This window comes from Helianthus annuus, chromosome 13, assembly GCF_002127325.2.
Source record: "Helianthus annuus cultivar XRQ/B chromosome 13, HanXRQr2.0-SUNRISE, whole genome shotgun sequence".
Taxonomy (NCBI): Eukaryota; Viridiplantae; Streptophyta; class Magnoliopsida; order Asterales; family Asteraceae; genus Helianthus; species Helianthus annuus.
In genome coordinates this window covers 98,263,231-98,278,893 of record NC_035445.2, presented here as the reverse complement: position 1 = coordinate 98,278,893, position 15,663 = coordinate 98,263,231, and positions in this window count along the sequence as shown.

Here is a 15,663-nt window from a genome sequence, read left to right as displayed (position 1 = left end):
CAATTCAGATTCATACAGCTGTGTTTTAACAACAAGCAGATTCATACAAATGTGTTTTATCATTCAGATTCATACAGCTGTGTTTTAACAGCAAGCAGATTCATACAAATGTGTTTTATCATTCAGATTCATACAACTGTGTTTTAACAGCAATTCAGATTCATACAGCTATGTTTTAACAGCAAGCAGATTTATACAAATGTGTTTTATCATTCAGATTCTTACAGCTGTGTTTTAACAGCAAGCAGATTCATACAAATGTGTTTTATCATTCAGATTCATACAGCTGTGTTTTAACAGCAATTCAGATTCATACAGCTGTGTTTTAATAGCAAGCAGATTCATACAAATGTGTTTTACATCAGCAGATTTCCCCCCAGCAAGCAGAGTCATCCACAACAAACGGAATACCTACAAACATTTGTTATTTTAAACACACACCTAGGGTTCTTGCGACTTAAACTGTGCTTCCAGCAACTTCAACTTTTCTTCCGGCGACTTCATCTCTGCTTCCATCCATCTTGTTCAAATCCCTCTGTTCTTTGAATCTCTTCCCTTCAAACATCAATTATTTCAATGTAGAACACGATTGAACCCTAATCGCCTACTAAAACACAGAACACAATGTTGGGAAGATCTTACGTATATAGAAGTTAGTAAATCTCTTATCTTGATCCATGATTTTAGGTATTTTTGGTATGATTTTAGAGGGTTTTCGTTGTATTTTTGGTATGATTTTAGAGAGAGAAAGAGAGGGAGGGAAAATGGCGTGTATTAAGGAGATGTGATATCTCTGACGGTTATTTTTGATTGATTTAAAACACACTTAAGGACGAAAATACCCCTCCTCATTTAAAACAATCTATTAAATATAGTAAATTATTACAAGATTGCCATTGATTTGATCTCAACCCTTAAACACACCAATCGGATGGACAAGATCGCTTCCTAGACTTTTTAGGAAAAACACACTTTCCGTAGGAACCCTACTATATATATATATATATATATATATATATATATATATATATATATATATTCCATATTCTCTTTAAGTATTACACCCCACAATAATAAAACCATGCCCCGTTTTAAGTGTTGTAATCCCTGGTCACTGATGCCCAATCCGACTGACGTAGGGCCCCGTAACGTATGTCAAGGCTCTGCCTAAATTCGTTGGGGTTCTGTCTCGTGACGTAGGGATAAAGTAAATTGGGTTACTATACTTAATATGAATGCATTATATATTTTATTAAATAACCCAGAAGTTATACCCAAAATATAACAACCCTCCTAAAACACCCCTACACTTCCTAAAATACACCCCATATGTGAAAACCAAGCCCGAAATACAATATAGCATTAAAAATAAATGAAAAACATGAAAATTTAAGTTGAGGCGGGCCGGGTAAGGTACCCCATAACCTTTACGCGGGCCGCGAGAGGCTAAAAAGGTGGCGCAGCCCGGTGCGGCCACGTGGCCCAACACCCGGCAAACCTACTCGATGACTCAGCCTAGCTATGCATTGACCTGGGGTCAACGCGGGCCGCGTAAGCCCTGTCTTTGTTTTACGCGTGCTGCGACAAGGTCAAGATCAGCACCTATAAATAGAACGCATCGGATCTTCAGTCTATTCGTCCCATTTTCATTTCTCAATCTCAATTTCTAAGTAGTAGAAGTAATACTCGGGTATTATACCCCCCCTAATTAGCGAAGCTCTGCCTCATTGTAAGTATCATAACCCCTGGATACGTATTAGATACTCTGCCCGATTGATCTAGGGTTCCGTAACGGCTGTCGTGGTTCTGCCCGACGTAGTCGTTGGAATGCCGTCTCGGGGAGGGTATTACTAATGTTGAAATGGGTTATTATACTAACGCGTGTCCATTGTTTAATTAATTAGATTATAACCAGGAAGTCACAAAGGAAAACCCTATAATAGCAATGTGAGTAATCCTCTTTTCGTTAAATGTTTTTACAAAACCTTAAATACTTTTCCATGCGAATAACAGTTATTGAGTATTTGTAAGAATACAATTATAGTGGGTATATTGGGGTTTTGTATACAAAATTTGTTACCACCCGGTCAAGGAGTAACATTTCCACAAGTTGCGTATGACAGTACCACTGATGTTAATTGTTATATCTTGAAAACAAATGTAATTGTGGATGCGCCCTCAATATTGTACACTGTGACTTTTTACTTAAACTTGATTAAACTGGGATTCACTCACCAGTATTTCCTGCTGATAAAATGTTTTTAAACACGTGTTTCAGGTAACTTAGTGTGAAGCCAATAAAAGCCAGCTGTAGAGCACTGAAGGCTTGGAAAAGTGGCAATAAAGTAACCTAAAATAAAATAGATGTTTTTATTAAACAAAATAGGATTTATTCCTATGAAAATGTGTGTACTACAAACTTGGGTTTTACCCATGTGTTTAATGTTATAAAATGTGGTGGTTTACTCTGATAAAATATTTCCTAACTACGGTCCTGATGAAAATTTCCGCTGCCAAATTAGACAATAACAAGATACCACCGAAACTGGCTCACGGCCGCCCGTTCCCGGGTTTGTACCAGGGGGACGGGGGTTGTGACACTATATATAAGTGTTCCTTATTACATTGCGAACGTAGCTTTATTTAAGTTACTAGAAGTCATGGACCTTGACCAATGTCATTTTATCTTACACTCTCCGACTCTGATTTCGAGCACCCAAGTTTCCTCTAAAATTAAATTTCGGGACGAAATTTCCTAAAGTAGGGGAGACTGTGACACCTGTGTCACTTCAACCATTATACAAATACCAAACCAATGAAATATTGTATTTCATACTTGGGATTTGTATCAATATGTGTATCATTTGCACATATCAATTCTTGTTCGATTTCGAGCTCTAAATCGCTTTCTAGAAGGTTATACGCGAACTTATGCGTAAATATAACCAGTTTAATGCAACAAACACTCCGGAACAGTGACATAGGCTAAACATACCTTAAATAACCTTTACATAACTTAGGAATAAGTTTTGGATGGTTTGGTGTGTTGAAATCATGTTTATTCGATTGCAGGGACTATTTGTGTCAAACTGCGAAAGTATGCCGATTCGTGTGGTAACGAACATTCCGAAACTTGATCAAAAGTTAAACATACCATAAATATCCTTTACATAGCTTAGAAATAGGCTTTAAGGTGTTCGGTATGCTAAAATAAACTTTTTGGTCATTCAGGGACTAAAAGCGTCAAAAAGTGCATAAGTTTGCATTTTCGCGCATATCTTACGTTCTGAATATATATCCGGACATCCAAAAATTTATATAATCATTAAAATATTTTATTTTAGTGAATGGCATTATAAAATTACATTCGTCACTTAATTTGGATCGTTTTTGCGTTCGTTACGACTTCCGTCGTAATTAACCGAACAACGCAACCGTACGACCAAATGAGCTGACATCCGAGATGTTTTTGAGAATATTTTAAGTTCCCTATACTTTAGCTTTATTTTAGAGCCTTGAAATGGGGTTAACGGGTCTTAAAAGTGCAAAAAAATCAAGTTTTACAAGTGCAGGGACCATTTTTGAAATTTCTGGCAGATACATTGAACTTGGTCCATTTTTGAGATTTTGATGGTTTTGACTCATGGTTTTGCACCCTATGGGCTGGTATTTGATGGTTTTACATGTTCTCATGGTATTCTAAAACCTTGGGCCCAAGTGTAAGGCCATGATTATAGCACGGTTCTCGATAAACGATCTTAACGGTGGACCGAATCCTATATATACCCCTTCCATTCATTTGAAAACTCACACTTTTGATCTGATTTTGTTCTCTAAGTTGAAGTTATACACTTCATACCTGAGAATAATTAGATCAAAACTCCATTTCTTGGACCCGTTGTAAGTATTCTTTCGTTCTTTTCGCATTTTAAGCACGAAAGTCAAACTGTGTTTGACTTTCAGCTTTGACCCGGTCAATGGTCAACACGAAGTTCGTTTGGACTTCGAAACGTGAGCGTAATCACGATGGTTATAGTCCTAAGTGACTATACCTACTGATTACCACGTTGATTAGGTGTAGTGACGAGTCATAGTTTCGGCCAAAATGTGTATTTAAGCGTATTTTGTAACCAAACTATTCTTGAGTATCAAAACCGTTTGTTTTGATGTCTAACTTGTTTTCAAACCTTGTTAAACATGTTTTAAACATGTTTAGCTCGTCACTTTTAGAGTAGTGCTTATGTAGAGTCGTAAGTCAAGCGGTCTAAACAACCGCTTAGACTTTTAAACTAGACCCGTTTGGTCGATCATTAGGATCCGACCTAACATGTTTTGTGACCATAGTTGTATAGGGAATAACCTTCCGAGGTTATACCTTATGGTCACTTCGTTTAAGTAGTTGTATGATAGGTAGTTTATATGCCTTAGGTAAATGACCAAAATGCCCTTTTTATGCATAATTGATATTTAAACATATGTAACCCAAACTTTTGTCGCTTAACTGATTATGCAACACAATTAAACCTGTTTAGGCATATAATACTTGTCATAGGACTAGTTAGGCGTTCCGAGCGCGTTTTACGCGAACGACACGTTAAAGTAGCATAAGCTACCTAAACGGGTCGTAATGGGTCGTAAGCACTTAGGTTAGGTTTCGTTTTAATATGTAGGCCTCGTTAAACCATATCATATGAGATCCCACACTCATTTGGTTTACGAGACCTCATCCTATCCGATCTTCCGATTTAGGTCTGGTTTATTTATGTAGTTACCTATATTAGGTGTCGTTTGATTCCGTACTCCCTCTAGCTTTGCTTGGTTGTTGTTCAAGACTTCTAAGCGTTCTCAAGTAAGTACATAGTCCCCTCTTTTACTTTTTTTAATGTTTTAGGGTGAAGCATGTGTACCTATTTGTTATGTTCATGATTTCAAAGTATAATTGATTATACATATTAGTACTTATCTTTTGACAAACTGAATGATTATTTATGGTTTAAATACTGATTTTTCAAAGATTATAAAATTAATTGTTGAATTGTACTTATTTTATGTTCACCAGACCGATTGGTAGTATGATATAGCGCTATAGGATTTGACACCCCATTCCTGTTGTCATTGAATGTCAGAAACCGATATTTTATCCAAATAGGGATTGCCTTTGTGGTATTTCTATAGTCTCAAAGATGTAGTTTGATACACTCAGGTCTGAATGAATTCTTAAATCACACTTTTATTGTATATTTTGTTATACTCCCAAAAGTATAGTTTGATATACTCTCATGTGTGATAATGTACAAAACCAACATATATATATTTTGTTAATTATTAAAACATAGTTTGATATGTTATTTATAAAACCAAAGCATAGTTTAATATGTTATTTATAGAACCAAGACATAGTTTAATATGTTATTTATAAAGCCAAAACATAGTTTAATATGTTATTTATAGAACCAAAACATAGTTTAAAATATTATTTATAAAACCAAAACATAGTTTAATATGTTATTTATAGAACCAAAACATAGTTTAATATGTTATTTATAAAACCAAAGCATAGTTTAATATGTTATTAATAAAACCAAAGTATACTTTTGATATACTACTGAAAATTATTATTTGACGACTAAAGTATATTTAATATACTATTTGTTTAACGATTTTGGAACTGAAATGTATTTTAATATATTACTTATTCGACTTTCTTAAAACCAAAGTATATTTTTATATATGTACTACAAACCTTTTTATCAAAATATTGTTTTACAAACAATATATTTTATATAAACTCATTTTACTTAATTATTTATTTATGCATTATTCTGTTATATCATCTGATTTCTTATAAATTTTAGTATGATTTATAAAAGAAAATATTTTAAGGTTCTTGACTATTTTTGATTAAATATATTCTTTTAAAACTTACAAGTCATGAATCCTATTATAATAAAACCTATGTATCTCACAGGCATTTTTATGCTGACGTACCTATTTTTACACATGTTTCAGGTGCAGTTATGTGATGATTGTTGATGCATGCTATACATAGGATGGACTCGTACCTTAGCGACTTTAAAACTTGAAAAATAATATTTGTATTTATCTGATTTGTAATAAAACAATGAGTTCAATAATTCAATAAAACGAAATTATTTAATCCATGGTTGTGAAACAATGATTCTGTTACGACACTCCCCGACGTTTCCGCCACGATTGTTGTTTTACGTGGTCGGGGTGTGGCATGCGTAGGTCTAATCAGTATTGTTAAACATATTAGGAACTATATCTTCTGCCCCCAAATATGTGTGTTACCAATAGAGTTGAACTACCACTTTGATTGATGTATGTCCTTCTATTATCTTTATATACTTCTGATTTCAACTTTTTTTAAGAAAATGTTGCGATTTCTTATAAAGCTTAAAGACGTGATAATTTGGTCTATACATGATCGTCCCCTTTTAGTAGAGTGTTATTGAGTGATCAAACTGAGAACAACTCGGTCTTGCGTGTTGCAACGCGCGCGGGCATAAAACTAGTTATAGTCAAATATAATAGTGATGGATCATGGGGTTTTGACCATTGGTGTTTCAGTGATAAAGCAAAGTCTTAAATACACTTATGTAGTGTTCGTTTACAGAATGGAATAGAATTTAGAAGGAATTGGAATTTAAATTTCATTTCTTATGTTATTCGTTTCAACAAAGGAAAGAATTGGAATCTCAATTCAATTCTTGATCATGTTTGGTTTGCAAAGGAATTGAAAATGAATTCCTTCAAATTCCTTTAACTAAAGGAATTCAAAATGCTTCCAAATTTTGAAGGAATTCAAGTAAAGTCATTGGAATCTTTGACCGATCACCGATGTCGAAAACATATAGACCCGAACTAGTCCATCATCACCCCGTAACACCTCGACCAGAACCGGGCCACCGCCGACTGTCACACCCCGATATTTCCACATATTACCGGTGGGGGGTATCGTGACGTAGTTGATATCATCATAGTCAATACACACAATATAGTAGCACAACGGAAGGCTTGGTATTTAAATACTATTACAAACCGTAGTGTCCGAGTGTCCAAATAAAAGAATATACAGGCTGGTTGTAATAGAGATCCACAGGTGGATCATAAAAAAAATACAAGAAACTGAAATAACAGACTCCATGTATCTAAGGATTTGCAAGATCCTCTTATTTGACACCTAGTAGCTCCAGCCTAATTCCGATAGGTACCTGTCACTCAGTCTTTGGAAAATACGTCAGTTTTCACTGGTAAATACAATTAACTGACTCATTTGAAAACATTTATGAAAATTGATTTAAGTGCACAAAGCACAAACCATTTATAACTTGGGACAGTCTTTAATAAAATCTTGTATATAGTTTTACATGTTTGTCATACATATGGGGTCGGTTTGGAAGCCGGTCATGATTAACCGACTCACCAGTTATAAAACCCACAAAGGAATTATCCCCAACATGTGGGTTATTTAGCATTTGCATCTGTCAGGTGTATGCCTACACCCCGTGCATAGGTCGTGGCCATTTTCAAATGAAATGAGCCGAGGATATCCAGGACACGGTCGTATTAACCCCCAATGTTTATGTTATCAAACAAAATAGATTAAAACGGGTTATGCAAATTTATTAATCACAATCCGATTAAATGATTCATACCCGACCAAGCGGTATTATTATAATACCGTATCCCAAGCCCGTATAAGGGAAAAATAAGTTAAAAGTATTTACCTGAGCTAGATGTGTAAGGATGTAACTCAGCCGTATATTTCCTAAAGCCTTATGAAAATACCTTCTACCGAAGCTACTCAATCTGTATGGAAGGTTTATTAACCTATTAGGATACTAACGGGTCTTTATTTAAGTCAAAGACTTAGATCGGTTAGCTTGAAAGATACTTTACGGTTCTAAACGCTAGATTAAGCGGAGACCGGAATGGAATGTGATTTAGACCCAACAAGTTTGAATACTTGTATAGTATGCGTAAACTAAATACATTCTGGATTTTGAAGATTTAATGATAAGGTTAAACCCGTTTCGGCTAATTTATGTAAACTAGTTACATAAACCGAACCGAACGCATAAATGCATAACGGATAACCAAATGAATTATATACAGGTCTCATATGTTATTATGCTTAAAATATGATAATACATCAATAGGATGTTAACATTTATGCCCAAAAAGTATTTAAAACCAATTTAAGTCCTGTAGGGGCACTTTGGTCATTTTAATGTTTATAAAAGAGGTTTTATAGTAAACTGATATTATGGTCTTAAATAATCTGCAAAAATATTTATTTTATGTTGTTATAATAGTAAGATATCATTCATATGTGAGGTTTACCATTTATGGCCAAACTATGCCCCGAAAGGGTATTTTGGTCATTTCACATACGCTTTTAAAGATATTTTTGGAAGTCTGAGTTCATGACTTATACCTACTTTAATAATATTAAAATTTATTTATAAAATCAGTAGGTAACAAGTCATAGGTGTTTACTGTTTAGTATGATTTTAAACCACACTATGCGCTTAAATAGCTTAAAAGTCGATAATTGACGATAATTAAGATGTTTATGGAAATCTGAGATTTTGATCAGTCTTAAATGTTCAAAATATTTTATTTAATATATAATGTCAGTAGGAAAAGGTTTGGTATGCAAATCATATGTTAATCTCATTTTATGAACGAAAAGGGTATTATCGCCATTTATCGAATTATACAAGAACTCAATGATATGGCCAGTTTATAATCTGATCAAAATTTCCAAAAATCCCTAAAAATAATATCTTAACAGTAGGTAATGAGTTTTGGGTCAAATTCCATGTTTAAACATGTGTTATCCTAAAAATGAAATTTAATTAATAAAAATTTTCATTTTACGATATGTTGCATAACTTTCGTTTAAGACTAAAAACTGATGTCAAATTTAAGTGACATACTTATATATCAGTAATGAAGCTTTTTGTTCTTTCACATTTTCAAAAATCTCGTTTATATGTCAAAAGGGCAAAATGGGCATTTATAAGCATAATAACGGAGATTAGCATATAATTCAGAATACTAATGACCAGGTAATATAACCTCAGAGGGTTATACTACAACCTAATGTGGTCCTAATGGAAGCTTAAAACATGGAAGAATTAAGCTCAATCGGGTCAGAACTGAAAGTCAAAGCAAAAGTCAAGCTTTTGCGACTTTCGGTTGTGAACCAATCCCTAAACTCAGAATTGTCGAGTTGAACATGCTTAACCATGTTCTAATAATAATTACCAAGTTATTAGAGTGATAAAATATAATTTATAACCTCTACATTGTTAGTTTTGATTATTATTTCAAATTCTGACCAGTTTGACTTTTTGGTTAATTAGTTTGACCCGACAATTAACTAAGCAAACGAAATAATTAGGAGGTGCCCTTTTAAGGGGTTAACACCTACCTAATTATGGTCACATAACCATATTCATTTCGAATAATGGCTGGACCATTTGAGTTTAAACTGAGAGTCAAAGCTAATTAATGTAACTTTGACTTTTCGGTTTTTAATTAAGAAAACTAAACTAAAGAGGGGACTAAGACACTTACAAAGGGTCCTAGCAATCTTTTCTACTAAGGTGAGCTTCCCTTTTTAATCAGGAACCTCCAGAATGCTCAAGGAATGCTTGAACTTAGAGAGAGATGTGATTTGTTTGAATGATTCAAGTGAAATGGCTTCACAATGAGCCTATTTATAATGAATGAAGGTTGCCTAAGATGATCACAGCTGTTTAGGGGTGAATTCAGATGTCTCCAGGTGTCTTGGTGGTATGTTAAATGTGACAACCGTCACTTTTCCGTACATTCCGTACACTAAATGAACAGTGATCTGTGCCTTAATGAACATACATGATCTAGTTTACAAGAGAAATAAGTTTCTGAATTCCATACAAGTGAATTCATGTACGTTTTATACTACAAAATATTGCTTTATGCAAAAACGAGAGCGTTGCGTTAAAAATATTAGTAAACTCACCGGTAAGACACACTGTGTCAACGGAACTGCAGAAAGCAGTCAGACAATAAAATTGGAGCCTAGGTGTAGGTCCAATAACAAGAATACATTAAAACCCAAGAGTACATACAAGGGTTTAATATATATGCTATATGAAAGCAAAAATAAGCACTAAAAAGCACCCGAAACACACTTTAAGAGCAGAACTAATTGCGACAAAACTGCGAAACGAACGTTGATGGCCGCCCGGATAATATTTAATCCCACAAATATTCTGTTATGATTAAAAATTTTAATCAGGTTCGTGTTGAAAAATAAATTAAAACGCTTAAAAACGTTATTTTTCAAGTTTAAGCACGTACCGTGTGTTCCTACGCGACACAGTGCTTACACTGCAAAACGCAGACAACGCAGAAAACCTAGGAATATTCCAGGAATATGCTAGGAATATGCTAAGAATATTCCAGAAATATGCTAGGAATATGCTAGGAATATTCCAAGAATATGCTAGGAATATGCTAAGAATATTCCAGGAATATGCTAGGAATATGCTAGGAATATTCCAAAGAATATGCTAGGAATATTCCAAAGAATATGCTAGGAATATGCTAGGAATATTCCAGGAATATGCCAGGAATATGCTAGGAATATTCCAGGAATATGCCAAGAATATGCTAGGAATATTCCAGGAATATGCCAGGAATATGCAATATGGAATGTCTATAAATACCTTGAGATGGCACACTAAACAATTCACCACCCAACACCACAAAACTACTCTCTCCTCTCCCTCAAAAACTTTCGGCCGAACACCCCTTGATCATCCATCATATTTTTCGATTTTGTTCTTCACATTCCAACATCATACAAGTGTCAAGTGTCACGCATAAGAAGGCTTGGTGCACTCGGAGCTCGAAGGACCTCTTTCTCTAGCTTTTATCCACCACATTCGCGTCTAGATACTTCCCTAGCCTCGAGCTAGTGGTATGTTGCTTAAAACACATTCTTGAGCTATTTTGAAGTGGTTAATGTGATGTGTAATGATTAAAACTCGAAATCTTACAAAATGGTGCATTAAAGTCTACTAAAAACATGAAAAATGATGGTTAAAAGCTCACTAGTTGTGTAAATGTTGTAGTAATTGAAATTTGTGATTATTTAGGCCCGATCTACGTTGTGGTAGCTCGGATCATCATTTAACCCTGTTTGGTTAAGATCATGGATCTTGACATAAGCTTGTTTGAAATGGTGCAAGGGTTAAAAGGTGAAACTCTACCACACAAGAAACATGAACTTGTGTAAAAGTATTTTTACTTATGAAATAGTGTCTAAAACTAGCCGATCTATGTGTCCACAAGTGGTATTTTCAAAAGACCAAGCGTCAAAAGAAATCACATGTTCTAATCCGGATCTTACACAAACAAAAGTGATTTTTTGTGATCAAACAAGTGTGCGAACACTAGTGTAACAAAAGTTTTAACAAAGAAATAATTTTCGTAAAAACCGACTAGAAGTTGTGGAACTTCATATTCTTTAAAAATAAAGTTTTTTTTTAAGAAATTAAACTTATTTTTAAGATAACAAGACTTACTAAATGTGCTAGTAAATTACTACACATTTTTGTAAATATGCAAGTTCATGAAATGGGGAAAATTAGTGATTGTTGTTGATGATTATTGTTGATAATTGTTGTTGATGATTATTGATAATTGTTGTTGATGATTATTGTTGATAATTGTTGTTGATGATTGTTGACGATTTAAAAGAAAATAAACACATGTTTTGAAAACATGGGAAACCTCCATTTTTAGGGGAAACTCTGTCAAAATTTTTATAAATTTTGACACTTAGAAAAATATAAGTTTTTGAAGAACTTATTCCCTAAAAATGTATTTAAAGGTATTACCAAGGTTTCCCTAATTTTTGGTGATAAGAAATGAGGATTTCTTCAAAAATAAAAGTGGATATAAATATGTATATTTTTGAGAGAAAAATATATATTATTTTATCACCAACTTTTGTGCTAAGTGTATATAGTATGTGTTATACGTGCTAGCGTATTGAGACGTAAAGATACACTAAATACTCATGAGGAGTATAAACATGAAAATACACATACAACATGCTTAGACACATACAAGAGGATATATTTATGAAAATATATTACTTGGACAAAATACATAATTCGGGTGCAAAATACAAGATACGTATATTTATTTTTGAGAAAATGATATAAGACAAATAGTTAAAAATATAAATATTTTTAACACAAGAACACAAATACAAAAGATAGTGACTTGCACTTGTGCGATACAAGTCTAGTGACTAACGTTAATAAAACGCGTTTAGGTCACGACGCTAGATAAGCAACTCCGGTGAAGTTTACGACGCAGGAACGCAAAGTTGTGAGTTCATGCTCCCCCTTTTCTTTAACTGTTTTTGGTTTTATAACTCTCGGGGGTGAAATACATGTTACAAATATTATAATTTTTTTACAAGTAGTAAAAATACAAGAAGCACTCTTGGTGAGAACGAGTACCGAGTGCAATACGAATCGAGAATACAAAAATACGAGAAGCACACTTGGTGAGAACGAGAACCAAGTATGATGTGCTTTAAGAAATGCCTAGAAATTACTAGATCATGTGAGCATAGACTTAATACTAAAAATGCCATAAAGTCTTGGTGAAAACTAGTACCAAGCCATTAAAAACATTCAGTAATTAGGGACGAGGGTTAGATCTAACGGGTACGGCCGAGCCCCACTCATGGTCCTTATGTGACCTCTTGAGTGCTTCGGTGTCCCAGTCGAGGTAAATCGACACAGTCGAGGTAAATCGACACAGTCGAGGTTAATCGACACAGTCGAGGGTAATCGACATAGTTAAAGGAGCCAACACTAATGCTCCATAAGTCCTCACATGCCTTAAAGGAGCCAACACTAATGCTCCATATGTCCTCACATGCCGAAATGTCTTTGTACAAACATTCAATTAGTACGTGGTGTACACAAGAAAACTTGATTTTTGCAAGAATACTTTATTTATACAAGATACATACCATGTTTTCATACTCGGTATGCAAAACGCATGAACTCGCTCAACCTTATGTTGATGTTTTCCAAAATTACATGTATTTCAGGTGACAGGATGGATCTTGGGCGCAAGTGTTGTAACTAGAAGTAGACTACAAGTTTAGATGTCATCCACTTTTGTTGAATTGTAACCTAGATGAAGGTTGTGTTTTAAAACTTAAATGACAAGTGTTTTTGATCCTCAAAATTTTCCGAATGGATGAACATCGTTTTAAATCATGTAGTTGTTTATTATGATCGAATGCAATGATAACAAGCTAGTCACACATCATACGCTTCCGCAAAAGACAGGGTGTGACAGTTTGGTATCAGAGCTTCGATTGTAGTGAACTAGGATTCCTTCTCGAGTCTAGACTACAATCACTAAAGTGCTTTCACAAAAACATTTTACAAAATGGTTTTCATTGCATTCCCGAAAGCGCCCAGATCCACGAGTCAGACACTTTTCAAAGAAAAGACAAGGCAAGGACATTAGTGAGGAATACCCATAGAGTAAGGTGCTAACCAAGGCATAGTCTACAAAAGTTAGACTTGACAAAATGACCCCCCCCCCCCAAAACGAGAGTTATACGTGGTATTATGCATTAAGTTACTTGATTATGCTAAGTAGCATATTTGTTATTTGTATTCATGCATACGAATAAGTGTACGGAATGATTATTGACGTGAATAAAATTCTTTCGACTCCGACTCCTATTAACGGTACGTGACTCGCACGATGAAGCTATCGACCTCGCGTCCTTTGCAAAGCTCGTGGCTGGGAGTGATTACCAGACAAGACTCTGAGCTTACTTCCGTAGGAGATGGCTGCTCTTCCCTCTCGAACGTGAAGATGCCAAACTACGGTGGTGATGACGAGGCAGAGGCGGCGACCTTGAACGAACTCTTAATCAACGGGACGAGATCCCTCCGGATTATGTGAAGCAAAATTGACAACATACTTGACTAGAAAAGGAAGATGAAGTATTCATCACGAAGGTGCCCCTCCAACTACTAGGAATTCTCTCCATTCCTATTCCATCTAATCATCGTGCCTATACGCGCATAACAGTAACGAATGTTAGCGCAAGGACCTCCGCAATGGTCCTTTCCATGGCAAGGAGTGTAAGGACAGTAGTGTCCCCTCCTAGATCAATCATCTGCTTGGACGAGAGAAAATTGGGGTAACTGTGCAAGACAATTTATTATTACGGGGGCCCACGTAATAACGACTTGTAGTGCACGGAAATCCTGGTGGACTCTACGGGTCGAGCTAATGAAAACCACACCAAATTCAATGTATAGGTGTCCTCACCTTCATCTGGTAGAACATCACATAGATCAGTGCTTTAGCACGTAAGAAAGTAGGAAGCCTGTCTCAGCCTACTTCGTGACTGACACTTCTACCTGCGTACGAGACGTTTGAGGAAAACGACATTTAAGCAAGTGAAGATGAGAAACAATCAAGAGATTCAGCGACTTTGCACTCTCTATCACCCATACACGAGCAACCCCCTCTAAGGGAAAATGTACGCCCCAGTAAAGCCAAAAACCTAAGAAAACCAATGTAGCGGGAAATAACTGAAACCTAAATGACCGAGGCAATGTAACCTCAAGTTCGTTTTAAGCCAAGTTCGCAAGCCTAAGTGAAGGCTCAGTAACTGTTTCCCGCTCATACATTGAGTATTTATGTATACATGTGAAATTGGGTGATTACATAATGGCTTATGGTGCTATGTACCTCATAGACACCTGGAATGTTGCCTAACCTACTTCATACCGTTTTGGCAGAAGGGAATGCCGCCCAGGCGAGACACAAACACCAGTACGCTACCAAGAACAGAAGCCGGGCTGCAAGAATGCATCTCGCAGGCAATTGCACGACATGAAGCCCTCCGCTCTAAGCACATCAATGGCACGACTGAGAATAACCCTCCAACTGGCTGCACCTATAAACAGTTCCTGGACTGCAAGCCTTTGAATTTTGATGGCACAGGAGGTGCCGTTGCATTTGTTCGTTGGACAGAAAAGACGGACTCAGTTCTAAGAATGAGTAACTGTTCACCCCAACAAAGCGTTACCTATATCTCAGGGTTATTTCTGGATGGCGCACTCTCATGGTGGAACCTTCAGGTTCAGACCCTTGGTGCAGATGCTGCTTATGCACTGAGCTGGGACGAGCTCAAGGAAATGATGGAAAAGAAATACTGTTCTAGGACTGAAATCCAGAAGCTTGAGGTGGAGTTCTGGAATTTGAAAATGGACGGACCGAAGATTCCTGAATACGTCCAGCGATTTCACGACTTGTCTAGGGTCATCCCCTACCTAGTCAAACCGGAATTCAAGAGGATAGAACGATTCATTTGGGGACTTGCACCCCAGATTAGGGGCATGGTTACTACCTCAAAACCCTCAACCATCGCAGAGGCTATCGATATGAGTGTCACCCTTACTGAAGAGGCTCTACGTGCGGGAAAATTTTCGGAATCTGAGGATAACAAGAAAGAGACTCATGTGGAGTCGTCAAGCAACAAGAAGAGGAAGTCCTCAAACCTAAAGATGAGCACCCAACTCA